This window comes from Gracilinanus agilis, chromosome 4 (genome assembly GCF_016433145.1).
Source record: "Gracilinanus agilis isolate LMUSP501 chromosome 4, AgileGrace, whole genome shotgun sequence".
Taxonomy (NCBI): Eukaryota; Metazoa; Chordata; class Mammalia; order Didelphimorphia; family Didelphidae; genus Gracilinanus; species Gracilinanus agilis.
In genome coordinates this window covers 325,459,794-325,481,222 of record NC_058133.1, presented here as the reverse complement: position 1 = coordinate 325,481,222, position 21,429 = coordinate 325,459,794, and the positions used below count along the sequence as shown (strand labels likewise).

At 36.6% G+C, this 21,429-nt stretch overlaps 1 protein-coding gene and 1 pseudogene across 1 annotated transcript in view; both read left to right on the top strand.

The window, feature by feature from the left end:
* The window catches only part of UBE3D (ubiquitin protein ligase E3D), a 189,712-nt gene that overhangs the window by 145,710 nt on the left and 22,573 nt on the right, over positions 1-21,429 (top strand). The window lies entirely within an intron of this gene.
* Positions 8,020-14,235, top strand: LOC123244616 (annotated as a pseudogene).

Here is a 21,429-nt window from a genome sequence, read left to right as displayed (position 1 = left end):
ATTGCAATGCATGATAGAAACAAATTAAATACAAGATATTTTTAAGGAGAAGGCATTAGCAACTGGGACAGTCAGGAAATGCTTCAGCTGGGGTTGCAGTTGACCTGAACCTTGAAGAAGGTTAGGGATTCTAAGAGGTGGCAGTCAGTGAGGAGAGAATGCATGCCAGATATTGGGGACAGGCTAAACAAAGGAAATATATTGCCATTTGTGAATATTGGGTTAGGCTGGACTGTGGAATGTGTGAAGGAAAACAGCCTAGGCTAGAGCCAAGCTAGGTTTGGGTTTTCGATGCTAAATATAAGAGTTTGTATTTGATCCTAAAGGTAGTGGGGAGATTCTGGTGGTCACTAAGGAGGGGAATGATATGATTAGATATTTATTTTATGTTTTTATTTTAGGTTAATTTTTTACATTTAAAATTTTTCAAAAAAATTTTACTAACACATTTCCACATGAGTTTTCCAAAGTTATCGAATCCAAATTATCTCCCTCCCTTCTTCCTTCTCTGGTCCCCAGAGCTGGCAAGCAATTCAAAATGTGTATTATCACGCAAAACTTAGATATTTACTTTAGAAAATAAAGGTAGGAAAATGACCTAAATGTACAAAAATATTTATAGCAGATCATTTTGTGGTAGCAAAAATTTGGAATTTGAGGGCATGATCATCAATTCGTTAATGCCTGAACAAGTTTGGTATATGATTATGATAGGAAATACTGTTGTGCTCTAAAAAATGATGAGCAGAACAATTTCAGAAAAACCTGGAAAAACTTACACGAACTGATGAAAAACGAAATGAGTAGAACTAGGAAAACATTGTACAGGGCGATGACAATATTGTACGATGATCAGTAGTGAAAGACTTCATGATTCTTAGCAATACAACAATCCAAAACAAGTCCAAAGGATTTATGATGAAAAATGCTATCCACTTCCATTGAAAGAACTAATAATGGGGGGGCAGCTGGGTAGCTCAGTGAACTGAGAGCCAGGCCTAGAGACGGGAGGTCCTAGTTTCAAATCTGGCCTCAGACACTTCCCAGCTGTGTGACCCTGGGCAAGTCACTTGACCCCCATTGCCTACCCTTACCACTCTTCTGCCTTGGAGTCAATACACAGTATTGACTCCAAGACAGAAGGTAAGGGTTTTTAAAAAAAAAAAAGAAAAAAAAGAAAGAACTAATGATGTGTGAATACAGATTGAAACATACTTTTAAAACTTTATTATTTTTATTTTTTTGTGCTGAATTTTCTTTAGCAACATGGTTAATATGGAAATGTTTTGTATAACTATACAAGAATAATCTATCTCAAATTGTCTTCTTAGTGAGGAGGGAGGAAAGAGGCAGGAAAACATTTGGGAGTCAAAATTAAAAAAACAACCAAATGTTAAAAATTTAAGAAAAAATTTGAATATTTAAAAAAAGGTGCAGAATGATGAGTTGACCAGAAAGGAAGTAATAATAACAAACTTCTTTTAATGTTGACACAACACATTCTTAGAACTTACCTGTCAACACCTAGTTTGAAAAAAAAAATGATCTAATACATTCACTTCTTTTTAAAACCCCTACCTTCTGACTTGGAATCTTTACTAAGTATTGGTTCAAAGGCAAAAGAATGATAAGGACTAGGCATTTGGGGTTAAGTGACTTGCCCAGAGTCACACACCTGAGAAGTATCTGAGGGCAGATTTGAACTGAGGACTTCCCATCTCCAGGTCTGACTCTCATTCCCTTGAGCTACCTAGTTGCCCCAATACATTCATTTGTATTAATTAGGTTTGATTACTAGTTAGGAAAGATATAACCCAATAGCATTATGTCCTGCGAGTATCCAGTAAATAAGATCTTGGAATGGGTTTCCCTTTAGTGCCCCTATATCTTTGCTTTTCTACTAGTCTTCAATCAATCCAGCTAAATCCAGATAGTTCTTATTATGTGCCAACCCCTGTAGGTACTAGGAATTCAGAGACATAAAAGTCCTTGCCCTCAAAAGGACAGACATTCACAATTAAACATAAAAAACAAACAACTAGATTATAGTGGGAAGACTTTTTATGAGCTTATACCCATGACAGCTAAAGTATTCCAGAGACTATTTTTTGGATAATAACATAAATTTATTGATTAGGCTAGCACACAACCAATAAATGTATAGGTTAGTGGTCCCCTTGATGACCAAACCCAGAAATTACTTCACACAGATCTATAAATACAGTTTGGGAGATCATTTTTCAGTCTCTCCCTTGGATATCCCAAGACATCTCTAATCAGTAAATAGCTAATGCGGAGGTAGACCTAGAGATGTCTGTTCCTCCCTCATTACTTCATCACAGGGGAAAGAAATGAGACTTTACCTAAATAAGGAAGATGCCAACACATCCTGGCCACTGGGCTGGTCTACCTTCCTTTCAAAGGGATCAAAGTTCAACATGGCAGATCAGTCCTTTCCTGAATCGTTTCAAGGTCATTATCAAAAGACAAAAGGTCCCAGCCCAGTTGGATGGTTTGGGGGAGCTGGGAGTGTCCTTAGCTTAGAAGGAAGCTGTTTTAGTCTGATTTGGGAGGCCAACAGGAAAATTATTTCCCATAAAAATTTTATTAATAAAAATACAATTCAACATTAATTTTCCTCACACCAAAAGAAGTTAGAAGGCACAGGAAAATCATATGCATAGTGACTCCCATAATATAAATGAAAAGACCAGAAACGAAAACCCGAATGCCGTACAATTATAATAACCCTGCCTTGGCTTCAAATAAGAAATGAGAAAATATAGCTTCCCCCCTTTCTTTGCAGAGTTGGAGGATTAAAAGCACTTGTCTTCTCTGTTAAACTCCTTGTAAACAGAAATTATTTCCTTTTTTTGGAACATGTATGTATGCCTGGTACATGAATTGATGTGTGGATTGATTTTGCTGAATTGCTTTTTGTTTACTTTATTCTTTGCTCCAGTGGATGCCTGGGGGAAAGGTGGCGATTTATTTGGAAATGAATACTGTAAAAAATTAAAGATATCCATAAAACTTTTATTTTTTAAAATAGCTTCTGACTCACCCAAGGTCATAGGTATATGGGCATACTTTTCAGACTCAGAACACATGATCTAATGCAGGGTATTTCTTCCTTTTGTAAAAGCCTTAGTAAAAATACACTTTTTTCTCTCAAATTTGATACTCTCCTAGAAAAGCTAAGATGTGAAAAGGTGTTAGGACTGGTGGAATTAAGAAAGTCAATTATTGAATGTTACTTGTACCCCTTTAATCCAGAAAAAGACAACATGATCTGTTACAAAAACCACCGGACACAACATCTGACCCTTAATAAATGCCTATGAACTGACTGGACAGGTAGCCACAGTTTGGGCTCTAATGCAGGGCTATTTATTAATTAATAGCATGATCTCAGTCATGTTACTCAAATATAGTTTTTTCACCTTTAAAATGGGAGTGAGGGAGAGGGTAGGATTTGGGCTAAATTATCTCTAAGCTTTCTTATCATTCTGAAAGTGTATGATTCCAAGCTTAATTTGGTGGCGGAGTTATTATTTGTTTATACAATTTAGTTTTTCAAAAGTCTCTCCTTCAGCATTTCAGTGAAACAATAGAGCAACAGGAAATAGAAAGCCAAAGCATTTCAGCCAAAACTCTAAGAGATGCACTATTCCTTCTCTTCTGCGTATAACTCTAATTTTCAAGTCCCTGATAGGATTCTTTATGTCTAAATTGCTGAATCCTTTTGGGCAGTGACAGGTAAAACATTATGCTTCTTTCATAGGAAAAAGGCTAATTTATAGAATCATCGTTGTGCCTGCCTTATTGTGTGTGTGCGTGCATGCATGCACATGTATGTGCATGTGTTAACCATTTTCCAGTTTAATAGCTCAAGGAAGAAGACTGTCTCCAGGGTACCAGTACCACGGCATAACAGTTTACTCATTGTACGATTGTCCTTCAGTGCTTGAATAGAAAAAGAAAAATAGAAAATGAGAATGAATATGGAAGGGAAGAGCTTAGAAGGGCTGACTGAACTTGAAGGTCATTAATGACACTGAAAAGAATAAAGATAATAGAGGAGACACAGAAAATCCTTTTCAAAAAATACTGCTTTTTTTTTTGTAGAACCTAACGAGCCATTGTGGCGTAGGCTAAAAAATGGTTGCAAAATAGTGAGACATAAACTTTGAATGTGAAAGCTAGACAGACAAAAAGGGGGTAGTTACAAGGAGAAAAAATGGTAGGAGGGTGGAAATCTTTGGAACACAGTTGAGGAGGTGGAGGTTGAATAACTTGGATTTAGAAACTGAAGAATGGATTCCAGACCCATATCAAAATGTCAGAGCAAAGAAGAAAAAAAATGTAGGGCAATGAGAGCTTGTAGTTAGGTTAGAAACATCATTTCTTGGAGACATTTTGCCTGTCTCAAGAAAAGGAGATGGTTGCTCTAATGAATCCAAGCTTCTGGGTTTTCAGAGTTAGAGCATTAATTGGAGAAATGGATTGGGAAAAGAAGAGTTTTGTGAAGAAGGAGGAGGAGGTAGAAGAGAAGGAAGGAGAGGAAGAGGAAGAAAAATGTTTCAGATGTCACTTCTATGCACTTTTTCTTTATTCTGCAGGTTGTTTAAAAGTTAGATTATTACTAATATAAATTCAACTCAGTAAACATATACTTAATAGCTGCTCAGTGCAAAACTCTGTACTATATGCAATTGGTCCTACAGGGGATATGCAGGACTTGATCTCTGCCCTGCTCATTCTATCAAAAAGCATATATTAAACACCTGCAACATGCCAGGCACTGTCTTAGGCACTGGGAATACAAAATAAAAAAATGTAACAACTTATTATAACAACACTAAGATAAATGTAAATAATCATCAATTCAGCAACATTTATTTAATGCCTACTATGTGCCAGGCATTGTGCGAGGGACTTAGGCATACAAATGCACAAAATGAAAAAAACAGTCCCTATTTTTAGAGAGTTTATATTCTAATGGGGGAGACAGTGACATATATAAATAAATATAAATGTGAATAAATGCACAGATGTACGAAATGGGTTTTTTTTTTGGGGGGGGGTGGAGTGTTAGAACTAGCCCAGGAAAAATTGCACAGAGAAGATAGTACTTGAATTTTATCTTCAAGGAAGAGCAAGGAAGGAGGGAACTTCAAGAATATGGTTAAAAAAAACAAAACAAAAAAAAAACACAACAGAACTAAAGTTGGGCCACAGTGGAAAGCTTAGGAACAGAAAATAAGGAGAAGACTTCATTAAGTCTGGCCCTTTTTCCAGGGCCAGGGAAGAACATGATGAGGAAGGGAAAGAATTGCAGGCATTGGAAAGAAATTGTGTGAGCAGAGGCAGGGAGCCTTGTGGTGTGTTCAGAGAATAGCTAGTAATCCAGTTTAATGGGGACATGGGGTAGAGCAAGAGGAATTTTGAGGAGATTAACATTAAGAAAGGTAGGTTTGAATTGGATTGTGGAGGACCATGGATGTCATGCCAAGGAGTTTAGCTTTTAGCTTATAGGCATTAGAGAATTTTTCAAGGCTTTTGAGCAGAGGAAGTGATACTGAATTTTTGTGTTTCCCACCTTGGCAAACATATATATTTCCACACTTACCTTTTAGCATATTTTCAGAGATTATGGTATCAAGGGGGACTATGATGTTAAAAAAAATCCTGAATTTGTAAATCTCTTCCTTTAGTCTTTTTTTCATGAATGATTTTAGGAGTCTAGCTGTGCCAATGTACACATTTTGATAGTTAAATAAAATATGCCTCCTCATGTGAACCATGGGCCTGACTTAAGATTGTTTTGTTGAAAGGGATTATAATGCAGGCTTTATACATGTACTTTGATTAGTTTAGACTTTTAACTCTGACTGTATATGTCACACTCAAGAGAATGGCATTAGAAAGAGAATTAAGACAATCAACTCATACCCTTGGAGAATGTTGGACTTAAAGGTACATAGCCCTGACTTTGAGTCCCACTTTGGATATTTAACAAGTTATATGGTCTTGAGCAAGTCAGTCTTTTCAGCCTTAGTTTAACTATTTGCAAAATGAGGATGATAATATCTGTAGCATATACCTTAAGAGAAAATGAGCTAAGGTTTGTAAATTACTTTGTAAACCTTACAGAGAAGGAAAGAACCTGGGTCTGTCATTTAATTCATATAAATTCCTGGAAGAGAAATCTCTCTCTATCAATGCAGATCAGAAATTTCTCTGCAACTTAAGAGTTCTACAGAGTTGTCAGGGGGCACTGAGAGACTAAATAACCTGAGTGAATACCAGTGTGTGTCATAGGCAGGACTAGAACCCAGGTCTTCCTGCCCCTGAGACCATCTCTGTCACTACACCATGCTGACTTTTATGAAAAGTTTAATGGGTTCTATAAATGTCAGCTGCTATTTACTATTATTATCTCAAAGCCTTGTGTTATTGGGATTTTGAAACTAAAGCATTTTTCTCTTCTATTTTGTATTCTTTCACTAAGTGATTTTCAGATGGACTGTGTTTTATAAGCCACAAGATAATTTACTTTTCGGTCATCTCTTACGTTCGAACTGTGGGTGTCACCGTGCAGAAAGAGGGATGACTAGAGAGCACCAAATGAGTCAATGATCAAGTCTTACACCACAGTGATAAATGAATAGATAGTGTCACAAAATCCATTTGTGCGCCTTCTGATTTTTTTTGCCAAATGTTCTTGCTGTGACCTACTTCTATGGATGTGAAAAATGATTTTGCCATCCTTCTGTGACATTATGGCTGTAGTAAACTGTTCCCAAGTCTCTTGGTGTAGGTGGCATTACTGGGATAAGCATTAATTATTTTCAGACTGCTGATGCATCACCTCTGCGGGGTCTATATTTGTCTTCCAAGTGTGCATCATTGCTCTCTAATTATAGGTGATCTCGTGGGATTAGATTTTTCTGAGTTAAACAAACCAGGGTGACATGCGATATACATGGAAGGATACAACTGAAGAGTCTAAGTGAACCATGGCCTTCATGAGTCCCAAAATATGCCTCAGTGGCGAGAGACCTTTGTATTGTCCTTGCTGCCATCCTCTTTGGCTCTTAAGATCCACAAAAGTGACTTCATCAGCTAATATTGGAATATTTGGAATTTTTGGAACAATTGGAAATTGTTGCTGTGATAGATACGTAGATTTCTGTCATTCTTTCATTATTATTTTGTCTATGTCCTTTTCCCAAGAAATAATAATCACAAATACAGTATGCATTGTTGGAGGGGCTGTGGAAAGTCAGGCACACGTTTTATTGGTGGAATTGGAAAGTAATTGGTCCAGCCTGGAAACAATTTGAAGTTATGTGGGAAAAGTTATTATTCTTCATAATCATTGATCCAGTGATTGGCACAATTCATGACACACAGTAGTCTTTTATATATGCTTATTGATGGATTGTCATTTGATTGATTGATTCCACCAGATTAAAAAAAAAAAGGCCATTCATATCAAAATATTTATAGTAGTCCGTTGTATGGCAGCCAAAACCAGGAAATAAATTGGGTGCCCATCATGGGGGGGGTGATTGAACAAGTTGTGGCACATGAATGTATGGGATATTATTATTGAACCTTAGAAAATGAGTAGTATTAGGAATTTAGAGGAAAAATATGGAAGATTTGAATCAACTGATATAGAGCAAAGAAACAGAACCCAAAGAATAATATACATTCAGGCCCTGATACTACAAATGAAAACAGCACTAAAAGCATATGGATTTAATTTAAATGCAGCAATCGGTCTTGTTTCCAGAGCACACGAGGAAACACAATTTCTACCAGGTGTGGGAGGATTAGAAGCATGGAATATAGCAGATGCATGGTTCCTATGTTATTCAGTCATCTTTAAAACTACTTTTATTCATCATAAGGGAAAGTTCTAGGGGAAGGGATGATTTAGTGGACAGGGAAAATACTACTTTAAAAAAGGCACCAATAAATCTTAAAAAAAAAACATAACTGGAACTCATGCATTGTGTTTTGTCACCTAAACATACTCTGCACCAGAAAAAAAGTAAGCCAGAAAAAGATGTGTTGGATCTGAAGGGCCTTGAGATGTCCTGTGGTATTGGAGGTTCCCCCTCTTAACTCCTGTCCCCTGGTGACAAGAGATTTTTTTCCATTATGGGTTATATTTGTACATACACATAAACGTATACACATTTAGATGTACATACACATAGAAGATATCACCATAAAAGACATCAGACGAAGATTAAATTCTCCATTTTACATATAAGAAACGGGACAGAGAGTTTAAATGTCTTGCTTAGGGTCACACAGCTAGTAGATTTCCAAAGCAAGGACTCAAAGATGGATCTCTTGGCTCCATGGCCAGAGTTCTGTTCCTAATACCACACTGATAAAATGTAGAGTCATTCCTTCCTGGGTAACATATTTATTTTTTAAATTAAATTTTATTTGTTATCAATTGTCAAGCATTAATATTTATTCCATCCCACCTCTCCTCATACAGAGAAAAAAGATAAGGAAAGCACTTTTTAACAAATTAGCACAGGCAAGCAGAACAAATTCCCATATTGACCATGTTTCATAAAGTGTGTCTCAATCTACATATATAATCCATAACTAGGTGACCTATTTTAATGTGAAATATGTGCCATTCTAAATTTGTTAAAATATAATTTTTATACCATTTTAAAAATACCCTTTTACACTTTTGAAATACCAGTTTTGAAAGTCTTAAAAAGTTGGTTGAATGCATCTAATCTCGATCCCCCCTGCCTTAGGCCCCCTAAACACACACCCCACCATGTAGCAGATGTTTTCCCAAAGGTACGACTGCACAGTCTGGTGTTGCTGAGTATCCAAATAGAATTTCACTAATGGGGTTCATTGCTCTTAAATCCTAGAAGAGGAAGAGAAGAAGCAGGCATAAAAGTTTGGGGTTAAGGGATGTGGAAAGTTAATATTAATCTGAACTCTTTTTTGACACCTCCAAAATTACCTTTTGCTTTTAAAGGAAAAAAAAATCTTACATCTGAACTTCTGAATTTTTTCTCTCTGAGGTCATGGATGAATTCCTTCCTTCTCTTGTCTTCCAAGCTCTCCATGTGCCATGTGGCCATTCTAAAACTCACATCATTACTCTTGGTGTCCAGGAGATTGCCTCTTGTCTAGATGAAGCTTTGAGTCCGCCAATCAAAGACATTTGGGAAAGGGATGTTGGGAAGAGCATAAATTGGTGGAGAGTAGAGGAAGTTGCTCTCTTCCCTTGGACTCTCCAACTGAGGAGGTGGCCAAGAGGATGGCTGACCATGTGTGTCTTGTATTTTTTCTTTCTCTGACCCACTTTTTATTATTTAACATATAATTATAAAATTGATATACGGTCTTTTAATCTTTACAGGAAGAGAAATAGATATTCATCCATTGCTTGATATGAGTAATGATATTTGTATGGAATTGAGGTTTCTAGTTTATCTCATCATAAGTTAAAAACAATTGTTAGTTAACAGAGCAGGTGAAACTAGGCACAGTAGATAAGGTGCCTTGCCCGGAGCCAGGAAGACCTGAGTTTAAATCCAGCCTCAGATACTTACTAGCTCTGTGACCCTGGGCAAGTCACTTAATCCTGTTTACCTTAGTTTCCTCCTCTGTAAAATGAGCTGGAGAAGGAAATGGCAAACCAATCCAGTATTTTTGCCAAGAAAACCCCAAATGAGGTCACCAAGAGTTAGACACGAATTAAATGATTAACTGCAACTGAGTAAATAAAACAAGAAAAAATGGGCTTGACAACATGGTTGTGATTTAGAAACATGGAAGAATTTCAGGGCAGGCTTGGAAAGTGGAGGGGGCAGTATGGAAGGAGGAAATAGTGTCTAGGAAATAATATGGAAAAATTAGGGAAAAACCTAGGAAACAGTATGGTGAATTTTCACAGTAGACTATTAACAGTCATCTCTCTTAGGTTGTGTCCGCTCAAGGTGGAGGTGAAACGTTTCACTTCTGGACATATTAGTAAATGTTGGAAATGGTCTATATTTATAGAAGGATCTTCTTTGTATGAAAGACCGTCTTTGTGACTTGTGAAAGTCATTTCTGTGGTTCACAATTTCCTTATCTATAAAGTAACCTCTCGTTTCCCTTCCAAAAGTGATGTGTTTTGATGGTATGTAGTTCAAATTCCCCAAAGGAAGAAATATTTTAGAAATTAAATTAAATATGTTGCAAATTGAGGCAACAAACATATATTAAGCACCTCCTATGTACTAGGCCCTGTGCTAGACTCTGGGATGCAAAGAAAGGAAAAAAAAGCTTCACTTTGAAGGATCTGTCTATTGGAGGAGACAACATGCAAATAGCTCTGAACAAATAAGGTAGATAAGGGGTAAATTAGAGATAATCACAGAGAGAATTTACTTGCTTTTTTTTTTTTTTTGCCAATTTCTGGATTAATAAAGTTAAAGTGGGTGCTCATATCGACTGTGAATGCTTGAATAAATTATGAAATTGTGGTACATGAATGTAATGGAATATTGTTATGCTGTAAGAAATGAAAAAAAATGATTAGAGAGTAGCATGGAAAAACTTATATGAACCAATGCAGAGTAAAAAGTAAGCAGAGCTAAGAATCAATATTCACAGTAACTACAGTAAATGAAAAGAAATGCCACAAAAAAACTGAGAAGTAAATATCACAAAATTACAAAGAATGAGCACTACCCAAAAGAAGGCATAAGAAAACTTCCCTTTCCCTCCCCCACCAACTCCTTTGTAGAGGTGGGAGGTCTTCAGGTGTGAAACATTGCACATTTTTTCAGTGTATTAATTGGTTTTCTAATTGTTTTTTCTTTAAAAAATATTTGTGTCATGAGATGTGTTGTGAAAGGAGACAAGGAAAAGGAAATAGAAATTCAGGTGAAGTAAAAATAAAAGTTATTAATAAAAATGTATATTAAAAAAACAAAAAAAACCCCTAAATTTGTTAGCAGACTTCTGCTTTCCAGTGAGGTACCCAGTAGATAGAATATTGGATTTGGGGTTAGGAAGTCCTGAGTTTGAATCTTGCCTCAAGTATTTGCTAAGTGTGTTAACCTCTCATTTAAGCTCTCTCAGCCTAGATTTCCTCATCTATAAGATGGGGGATAATAATAGCACGCAATTTACAGGATTATTTAAAGGATCACATGAGATAACATTTAACTTTTTTATTGTTTAGTTGTTTCCATCAAGTTCAATTCTTTGTGACCCCATTTGGGTTTTTTGGCAAAGATACTGGAGTGGATACTCTAGCTCATTTTACAGATGAAGAACTAAGGCAAACAGAGTTAAGTGACTTGCACAAGGTCTAATAAATATTTGAAGCCAGATTTGAACTCAGAAGAGGAGTCTTCTGGATTTCAATTCTGGCCCTATATCCACTGCACTACTCAGCTGTCCATTGTAAAACATTGCAAACTTAAAAATTAAAACTTAAAATAAATAAAATTAAACTTAAAATGAAATTAAATCTTAAAATAACTGTTATTGCTACCTCAACCACTGCCATCACTACCATCACTTTGGCGAAAAAAATTTTTTCTGCTAAGAATATAATTGCCAGAGTAGCATGAATGAGGGAAGAAAGTTGAAAGATTAAGTCTGATACTATACTAGCTTTACCCAAGGTGTTACCAGTCCCCCATCTCTATGGAGGAACCATGGAGGTTCCATGGACACCAATTAGTGTCCAGTGACTATCATTCTATACTGGAAGATAAGAGCAAGCCTTCATGTCTTCCTTTTCCTAAAGGACTCCATTCCATACCTACTTTATCAGACTCCTCTTTGATTTTTCCCTGTGGTTGTTTGAATATTACTACCCCGAGGCCAAGGTTAAATTTCTAGGTATATTTAAGGTAAATTTAAAATATACTTAAGTCGAGTTCTAAGAGAAGAGGCAAAGGAGATATGGGCAGAATGATTCTTAGAAAGAAGAGCAAAGTGTTTACAATGTTTTTTAAAAGTTTTAGTCCAAATAGCTTTTATTTTCTCCCTTGACTTACTATATTCCTCAGAGAGAGAGAGAGATGCCTTTGTCTTATGAGAAAATTTGGTTCTAAATGATAAAAGTGTTAGAAAATATGTTCTTTTGTTTTTCTCCCTTTTCCAAACACACTCGGAGGCCTATAGAGTGTTTTCCCCCAGAGAGTCCCAGAATAACTCTTCCTAATTAACTTGACAAGGGTACAAAACCACTTCGATTCTTTTCGAGGTGACTTGGAACCCCCCACTGCCTCCTAACAACATGTAGCCCTGCATCATCCTCCTGCCGTGGTGAGGTGAGTATATTAACAGCAAGAATTGGTTGTCACAACACAAGGCAGTGAGTCACCTATATCATTCCATGCCTAAGGGAGTTTCTTGGACCTTTATTCTGAAGCAGATATTCCTCCCTCCCCCTTTTCATTTTCCCCTTACAAAGGATTGTTCTTGCCTGATTAAAAAAGTTTGCTAGCAGAAAAGATCACTTTTCCTATCCTTATTTGCTAGTAGCAGAATTTAGCTTTTTCCTTTGAACTCCAATAGAAAAGAAAGGGACATACTGAGCTGTTTCAGGACTTATCTCTTGACTTTATCTTTCCCTGTCTCCCTAGTGTAGATGACAAAAAGGTTCATCTGGAAAAAACTTAAGGTGCTATTTTTTTAATAGTTTAGATAACTTTTTGACCTAGATATGTGCTTATTGTTCAGTTGTTTCTGTTGTGTACAACTCCTTGTTGACTCTATTTACGGTTTTCTTGGCAAAAATACTAGTGATTTTCCATTTTCCTTCTCTAGCCTATACACACACACACACACACACAAACACACACACGCATGCACGCACGCATATGTGATTTCCTCATTTTAGATGAGGAAATTGAGATAAATAAGGCTAAGTGACTTGCCCAGGGTCACATAGCAATTAAATGTCTTCTGAGGCTAGATCTGAACTCAGGAAGATCAATCTTCTTGACTCTATGATTGGCATTTTATACACTGTGCCATCAAGATATATGCTGGGACAACCTAATTTCCTCATTCCCCTTGCAGTTTTTGACATGGATAGAGAGTAGAAATCCTAGTACTCTAGGAGTTAGAACAGAAGAGAGCCTCAAGATCATCTAGCCCAGGGGTTCTTAATCTTTTTTTTAGTGTCACAGACCAGCCCCTTTGGCAATATGGTGAAACCACTTGCCCCTTTGTCAGAATGTTTTAAAATGTATAAAATAAAATATATTGTATTACAAATAAAACCAACTATTGTGAAATACAATGATCAGCATTTTTTTTAAAAGTTCATGGTTCCCAGCTCAAGAACCCATGATGTAGTCCAAATGCCCCCATTTTACTGTTGAATGTTTTTGCCTCTGAGTTTTTTGAATTTTTTTTGCCTCTTAGTGATAGGGGTGTGAACTGAGCTCTTTATGTATGCCTCCAAATGGAGCTTTCTTTCTACTCTGCCACGTTAGTGGTGGACATCATGCTGGAGATTATTTGGAAGATAATGTTTGGATATGTGTGTGTATCTACATGAGGCAAGTAGGTGGCAAAGGGGACAAAAGGCTGGATGCAGAATCAGGAAGATCTGAGATCAAACTGGACTTCAGCAACAGGTGATGTTGGAGTGACTCTTGAAGAAAGCCCAGGATTCTAAGAATCTGAGCAGTTTTCAGTGCTGACTGAGGTGGGCGACTTTCTACTTTGTTCAGCTCGAGGAGTTTGAAAAATTCCTAGCTAAAAACTAATTTTGCTGCCACCCATCAGATCAGCTTTGGACCCTTAAGGAATACTGTGAAGAGCCTTCTAGTGCCAAATGGTTTCTTGAAGAAGAATATGACTACAGAGCAGGTCAGGGCAGGTTTCATTACTCTAGGTCTCAGTGAAAAGAAAGCCGCTTATTTTTCTGAGAATTGGGAGCAGAAGTCTTTTCCACAATGGTCAGTAAGACAGACATTGATGATTTATCAGCTTATAGATTTGGAATGAAGATTTGGCATGACATCAGGGAGCAGTGAACCACAGAAATTGGGAGGCCTTTTTTATTTTATTTTTGTTTACCATTGAGGTTCCTGTCTAAAAAAAGGAAATCAGATCAAAAGTGTTTATGTAGAGTTAACCCTAGCTTAGTTCTCCAGCTTCTTGAATGAGACAGAACATGTATAAGCCAGCATGGGGTGTTTCTGTTGCAGGTGAGGTGAGAAGGCTCAGAGGGATAACTTGCATACTTTTGTGGCTGCTTTGTAATAGCACAAGGTCTGGAGTATTCCAGAAAGCATTGAGGTTCTGTCCTGGACAACCCACTATAATCACTGGATAAAAACTTGGATTTCATGAACCTTCATGGGCCACATCTCAAATATTTGAAACATAGGGGTAGTTTTTGAGAAGGAGAAAGAAAGTGGAGCCAGTTTGTGACATTTCTCCTTTCTTAGATTCTAGAGCTCCATTTCTCAAATTTCCATGGGCAACAGTCAGATTACAGAATAAAGTTAACCTGAAATTAGGAAGGGAATGCCTCACTATCAAAATCTTGAGAATCAGAATAAAAATGTATTGATTATGGAGTTAGAGGATTCTGCCATGAGATCACATTTTAGTGAGGTACTTATATGCAAACTCAATGTGTCTTCTCTTTCAAAAAACCTCTGTTCTTTGGGGGCATTGACCCTGGCACTCTTTTTACATTTGTCCTATGATGGGTGGCATCTTCTGAGTCTCCTTAGGAGTCTTTTCCCTTGCTGTGTAGCCACTAAACAGAATCTCACCTTTTAAATGTGTCTAATAAAAGGATTGAAGAAGAAGGCTTGAAAAAGCAAACTGGGTTTCAGAGATTTGTATGTTCTAGGCAAATCATTTACCCTATATTAGCTTCCTTACCTGTAAAATGAGGATAATAATAGCACCTATTTCCCAAAGTTTTTGTAAAGATAAAATGAAATAAAACACTTTGCAACAATGTACTATATAAATGCTAGCTATTTTTTTACTACTACAGTTATGTACATACCTATGATAGACTATCATGTTCTCTCTCTTTCTCTTTCTCTCTCTTTCTTTCTCTTTCTCTCTCTCTCTTACTTTGTCTTTCTTCCCTTACCTTGTCTTAGCATCAATGCTAAGTATCAGTTCTAAGGCAGAAGAGGTAAAAACTTGGGCAATGTGGGTAAAGTGACTTGCCCAGAGTCTCACACAGCTGGGAAGTGTCTGAAATCAGATTTGAACCCAGGATCTCCCATCTCCAGGCTTGGCACTCTATCCACTGTGTCACCTAGCTGGCCAGATAGAGATAGATACTATTAATGGGATAAGGGAGACAGAGATACAGGTAGAGATCATAAGTTCCTAGAGCTTAATGGCCATAAGTGTTTGATTGTTGTTTCCCACCAGTGCCAGCATGTGGTTTTCTTGTAGTAGGCATTTAATGTTTGTGGAATTGAAAATGGAAGGATCATTTAATAGGGGCAAGGTGGAGCCCTCTCCCCCTCCCCCAATATGCCTTAACAAAATCATAGATGCGCCATGGAGCAAAAAACCCCAAACAAACAAACAAAAAAACCAGTATCTTCTATATACAATGGCAGTATTGTACTGATATTTCTAATACAGACTTGAGGACAAAAGGACAAGACCAGCAAAAGAAGCTCACCCAACCCAATGGCCTTAGACTCCTTGACTTCCTAGAGAGTCCTACTGCCTTTCCAAATCTAGTAGATCCCTTTGCTCTGTATAATTTTTTCCGTTGCCCATTCCTCTCCTAAAACTGTAAGAGATCTCACCTTCTCCTCTTTCCCACAATAAACTAGAATAATTCAAAAATAAAACGCTTTAATTTTTCCCCCAGGACTTTTGTTTTCCTTCCCAAAAGGGTAAAATCATGCATGTATATTTAAAATATATTGTATATATTTCAAATTCTTCTCATTCTCCACTCCCAACAGAAAAAAAACAGTTTTGGTTTTATTCTTTGGCTATAATTTTTGGAATCTTTTACCCAATTGTAATTTCTCTATCCCTAGCATTACTAAATGATTGAATTATTCTATGCTACCCTCTTCCCTAGCATTATTAGATGAATGAATTAATAATCTATGATAACTATTTGACAGTATATGCAATGTTTTATACTTTAGGAGGTAGTAAAGTGGTATGGTGGAGAAGAGTACTGGACCTGGAGTCAGGAAGATCCGAGTTCAAAAGTGGCCTCAGCTTTACTAATACAATTAGTAAACTTTACTTATAAAACTTTAAAGTTTTACTGACTTTATAACCCTGGGCAACTAACTCACTTAGTCTCTGAATGCTCGAGTTTCCTCCGCTGTATGATGGGGATAATAATAGCATCTGCCTCCCAGGGCTTTTGAAAGGATCAAATGAGGTAAAATGCTTTGCACAGTGCCTGGCACATAGTAGGCCCTTAATAAATGCTTATTTCTTTCTTTACTTCTATAAGGGAGGTACAGGTTTGTTTTTTTTTATCTCTGGGACCAAGGTTGCTCATTATAATTATACAACATTCAATGCCAATTTTTGTTGTTATTGTTATACTTTCCAAGTATTACTGTATTAACAACTGCTCTAGGAGTTCAGTTCTGAATTCCTCTTACTGCACTATTGTCCTATTCAATTTCCATCTTTTCCATAGATATTATGAAATATTTTGTCAAATGCTTTGCTAAAATTTAGGCGATCAACATTTGTAGCATTTTTCCTGAGGAGTTACTAGCCTTGCTGATTAGCCTTATAAAATTTTTTGAAAAAGAGAAAATAAGGTTAGCTTGGTATGATTTTTTAAAAAATTTGTTCCCCTCCCCCATTTTTATATAGGCTTCATTTCCAAATGTCTTTATTTTGTTTCTCCTTGTCCAGTGAGTCATCCCCCTGTGGCAAAGGTTTGTTTTTTTAAATCAATAAAAGCAGCTCAACAAAACCTACCAACATATCAATCAAGTCAAACCATACATGTAATGTTCCATACCTCTGGCTTTTTACCTTTACGAAGAAGGAAGAGGAGAGAATTTTTCTATTTCTTTTCTAGAGCCAAACTTGGTCATATTTTTGTAGCACTTAGTATAATTTTGGAGGTTATTTCTATTTTTAGTGTTATAGTCACTGTATTTATTGTTGTCTAGTTTCCATTTACTTCACTTTGTATGAATTCATCTATGTCTCACCATGTTTCCCTGAATTCTTTACATCCATTATTTCTTAGAGACCAGTAATTTTCCATGCCATTTATGTATTATATGAATTTATTTAGCAGTTCCCTAGTTCTTGTCAAATAGAATTCCTCCTCAAGTAATTTATGTTCTCTAATTAATTGAACACTGGGTTATTGAGTTTGACTTTCTAATTCTTCCTTATCTAGTCTGTTCCACTAACCTTTTCTGTTTTTAAATAGAACCAAAAATTTTGATTAATTACCATTTTCTAATATAATTCGAGGTTGTGAAGTGCCAATGCCCCCTTTATTCCTACTATTATCTGATATTTTCTTTTTTTAAACTTTTACCTTCTGTCTTGGAATTGATACTAAGTATTGGTTATAAGGCAAAAAAAATTGGTTATAAGGCACAGGTTAGGCATTTGGGGTTAAGTGACTCCCTTTGTTTAACAAGTTGGGGAGAGCATAACTGTTACATGAAATTTATAAAAAATCTTTGTACTAAAGATGTGCAACATAGTTGTCCTGAGCTCAGAGTCAGGCTTCTAAATTAAATATCATATCATCATTCAGGGATATCCTTATTTAGTTACTTTTCTAATTTAGCAAAAATTACTTTGCATCTACTTTTGGAGGAACAAGATCTCAAGAGAAATAATGGGGAAAAAAGTATGGGTGGCTAGGTGGCTCAGGAGCACTGGGTTTAAATGTGGCCTCGGACACTTCTTAGCTGTGTGTCCCTGGGTAAGTCATTTAACCACAACTGCCTACCACTTACTGCTCTTCTGCCTTGGAACCAACACTTAATAGCAATTCTAAGACAAAAAGTAAAGGTTTCAAAAAAGAAAAAAGAAAAGGCAAAAAGTAGGAATGAAGAGGAATAGCACTTCCCAATCTCAAATTATATTAGAAAGTAATAATCATCCAAAATATTTAGTACTATTTAAAAACAGAAAAGATCAGTGGAACAGGCTAGATAAAGGAGATTAGAAACAGTCAGACTCAATAACCCAGTGTTCAATTAATTGGAGAACATAAATTCCTTGGGGAAGAATTCTATTTGATAAGAACTTCAAGGAGAAGTTCAATTCGACAGAAATGAAGTTCAGAACAACCTCTTACTCCATATATCACTATAAGTTCAAAATGGAGCAGTCCAAATATCAAAGATCACATCATAAAAAATAGAGAACCTGATAAGGTGATAATGTCATATTACAGGAACTGCAAGAAGACATTGGAATGTAAGGCATGTGGAGAGGAGTAAAGGGGAAGAATAATGGAAACAGGAAGGAACCATGCTTTTATGTACTTTCAGGACCAAAGAGAGGATGTTATGTTTGTTCTTGGATTCAGTAGGGAGCCATTAGGTTTTATGAGCAGGAAAGTGACATGATCAGACCTGTATTTTAGGAAGGTCACTTTAGCAGATGAATACAGGGATGGACTGGAATGGAGAGAGATTTGAGATGGGGAAACCAACAAATGGGCTATTGAAATAATCCAGGTGTGTGAAGTGATGAAGGTCTATACCAGGGTGGTGATTGTGTCAGAGGACAGAAGAATTGTTGCAAAGGTAAAAAGTTAAAAAAAAAAAAGCAAAAGTAAAAAGGACTTGCATATGTAGGATAAATACAGGTGAGGAGTGAGGATGACACCTAGTTTGTGAACCTGATGATGCCTTCAGTAGTAACAGGGAAATTTCAGGAGGGTTTTGTGGGGTAAGATAATGAGTTCTGTTTTGAACATGAATTTAAGATGTAGATGTCTACTGACCAACCAGTTCAAGATGTCCAGTAGACAGTGATGAGAGACTAGAGGTTAGAAAAGATATGAGGGTTGGATAAAGAGGTCTCAGCATCATATGCAGAAAGATGATAATTTAATCCAACAAAATTGATGATATTATCAAATTAGAAAGTCTAGAGGGAGAAGAGAAGGTGGCCAAAGATAGATGCTTAGGGGACACCCATGGTGAGTGGGTTAAGATAGAAAGAGAATTCCCATATTCCCTAAAATAGTCATAATGACACTTTTTTTTTGTAGCAAAGAACTAGAAACATAATAGGTATGCATCTAATGGGGAAGAGCTAAGCAGATATAGTTGTTACCTAATAGAGAAAAATGGTGACCAGGAGAGGTTATTTGGCTTGGTTAGTCACCAAGATGCTAAGTGGGACAATAGGGAAGTCATTTGATTTAATTTTTTCCAGACTCAGTTGTAGTTTTGATTTGATTACAGTTTTTAGAACATGGAGTGAGAGTGGGTAGTGGGCTATGAGAATGGACAGAAGAGTAGACTCAGATCTGGGACTGACTAAATATAATGAGACCTCACCTCACTTAGTATGCTATACTTCTTGGATATTCTTTTTTACAAGGAGAATCCTAGAAAACTATTGTAACCCATAAAAGTGAATGTAGGGAGGGATGGGGGAGGAGGATTATAGATGAGGCTTGGTAAAATCCTTTCATATTTTACTGCAGAGGCAGTAACCTGCCATACCAGTATAGAAAAGCCATCACTACCTATTAATGTGTGATGCCACAGAGCTTAATAACAGTATGAAAGATGTCCTGTGTAGTTTTAGTTCCTTTTGGGGAAGAATCAGGTCTAACCAGGGGCCTCCCGTGAGAGTCAGAGGCCAGCAGTTTGTAACACAGATTGCTGGCCTTGATCAACTCTGTCATTTCCCAGGAAAATTTAATTGGATGTAGGTCATCCCCAAGTACTTCATGCCCAGGCACCAGAAGAATTCACAGTGCAATAGTCTAATGACTATGAATTTATAATGATAGGCCTTATTTATAAGCAACCCAACTGTTTTCCAAAATATTCTGGATACTTACTCCTCAAGACTGTTTTCTGGTTGATGTTTTGATGTGCATTTGATCTAGTTTGCATGAAACTTATAAAAAAGCTTTGTTGTAAAGGCATGGAGCATAGTTAGTTGTTTTGAGCTCAGAATCAGGTTTCTAAATAAAAATATCATCTCATCATTTAGAGATGTCCTTATTTGGCCACTTTCTAATGATAAAGTCCTAATTAATTTCTCTCTGCACATATGAAATCATTGAAGCCACCTAGATAGGTCAAGCACTTTCTCAAATAGCAGCCTTTGATTTGCACCAATAAATCTATTGATCAACAAGCATTTATTAAATGCCTACTATATGTCAGACGCTATGCTAATAAAGTGAGCATTTACATGATCTTGTGATTTTTAAAAAATAAGGACTTTTTCATATATGAAGGCAAAATATGCATCTCTCCATCTTCTACCCATTTCTTCTCTTTTTTTTGCCTGGGACCAAATAAAATAAGTCGAGAACAAATAGGCAATACCATAGATAGATCACTGAGGACATGGAGTCAGAAAGATCTGAGTCCAGATCTCAAGGCAGACTCTTGCTACCTGTGTGATCCTGGGCAAGTCAACGTGTCTTCTCTGTGCTTGTTTCCTTATGTGTAAAATGAGGATAATAATAGCCCCTGTCTCTTAGGGTTGTTGTAAAGATCAATAATTATGTGAATTATTGATTAATACATGTAATGAATGCCAATACTTATATGTATTAATTTTATATCATGTATTCATATGTGAATTAATATATCTGCATTTAATATGCATATTAATATATGCATTATTATTTGTATTAATCTGTATATGTTAATATATGTATTAATTATATAATTAATATATGTAAATCCTTTTGCAGACCTTAAAGCTCTATAAAAGCCAGCGATTGATATTATTTTTTTTTTTATTATTTTTTAAAACCTTTAACTTCTGTGTATTGGCTCCAAGGCAGAAGAGTGGTAAGGGTGGGCAATGGGGGTCAAGCGACTTGCCCAGGGTCACACAGCTGGGAAGTGTCTGAGGCCAGATTTGAACCTAGGACCTCCCATCTCTAGGCCAGACTCTCAATCCATTGAGCTACCTAGCTGCCCCCTATTTCTTTTATTTATTAGACATTTAGAGAAAGCTCTTATGTCTTTTCTCTCTTTTTGAATCCCTCACTCTCACCCCATTAAAAATATCGCCAGCTACTTCAAGTAGTCCTCAATTGGCTTAATATCAAGGTCCTTAAACATAGTGGTACCTTCTTCTGGATACTATGAAGTGGAACAATGTCCTTATCATGGAATACCCAAACCTGCCTCACATGTGCCTCAGGGCTATCATATCAGCTCCCTAATCATGGACACTATTCTTCTGGTTTCA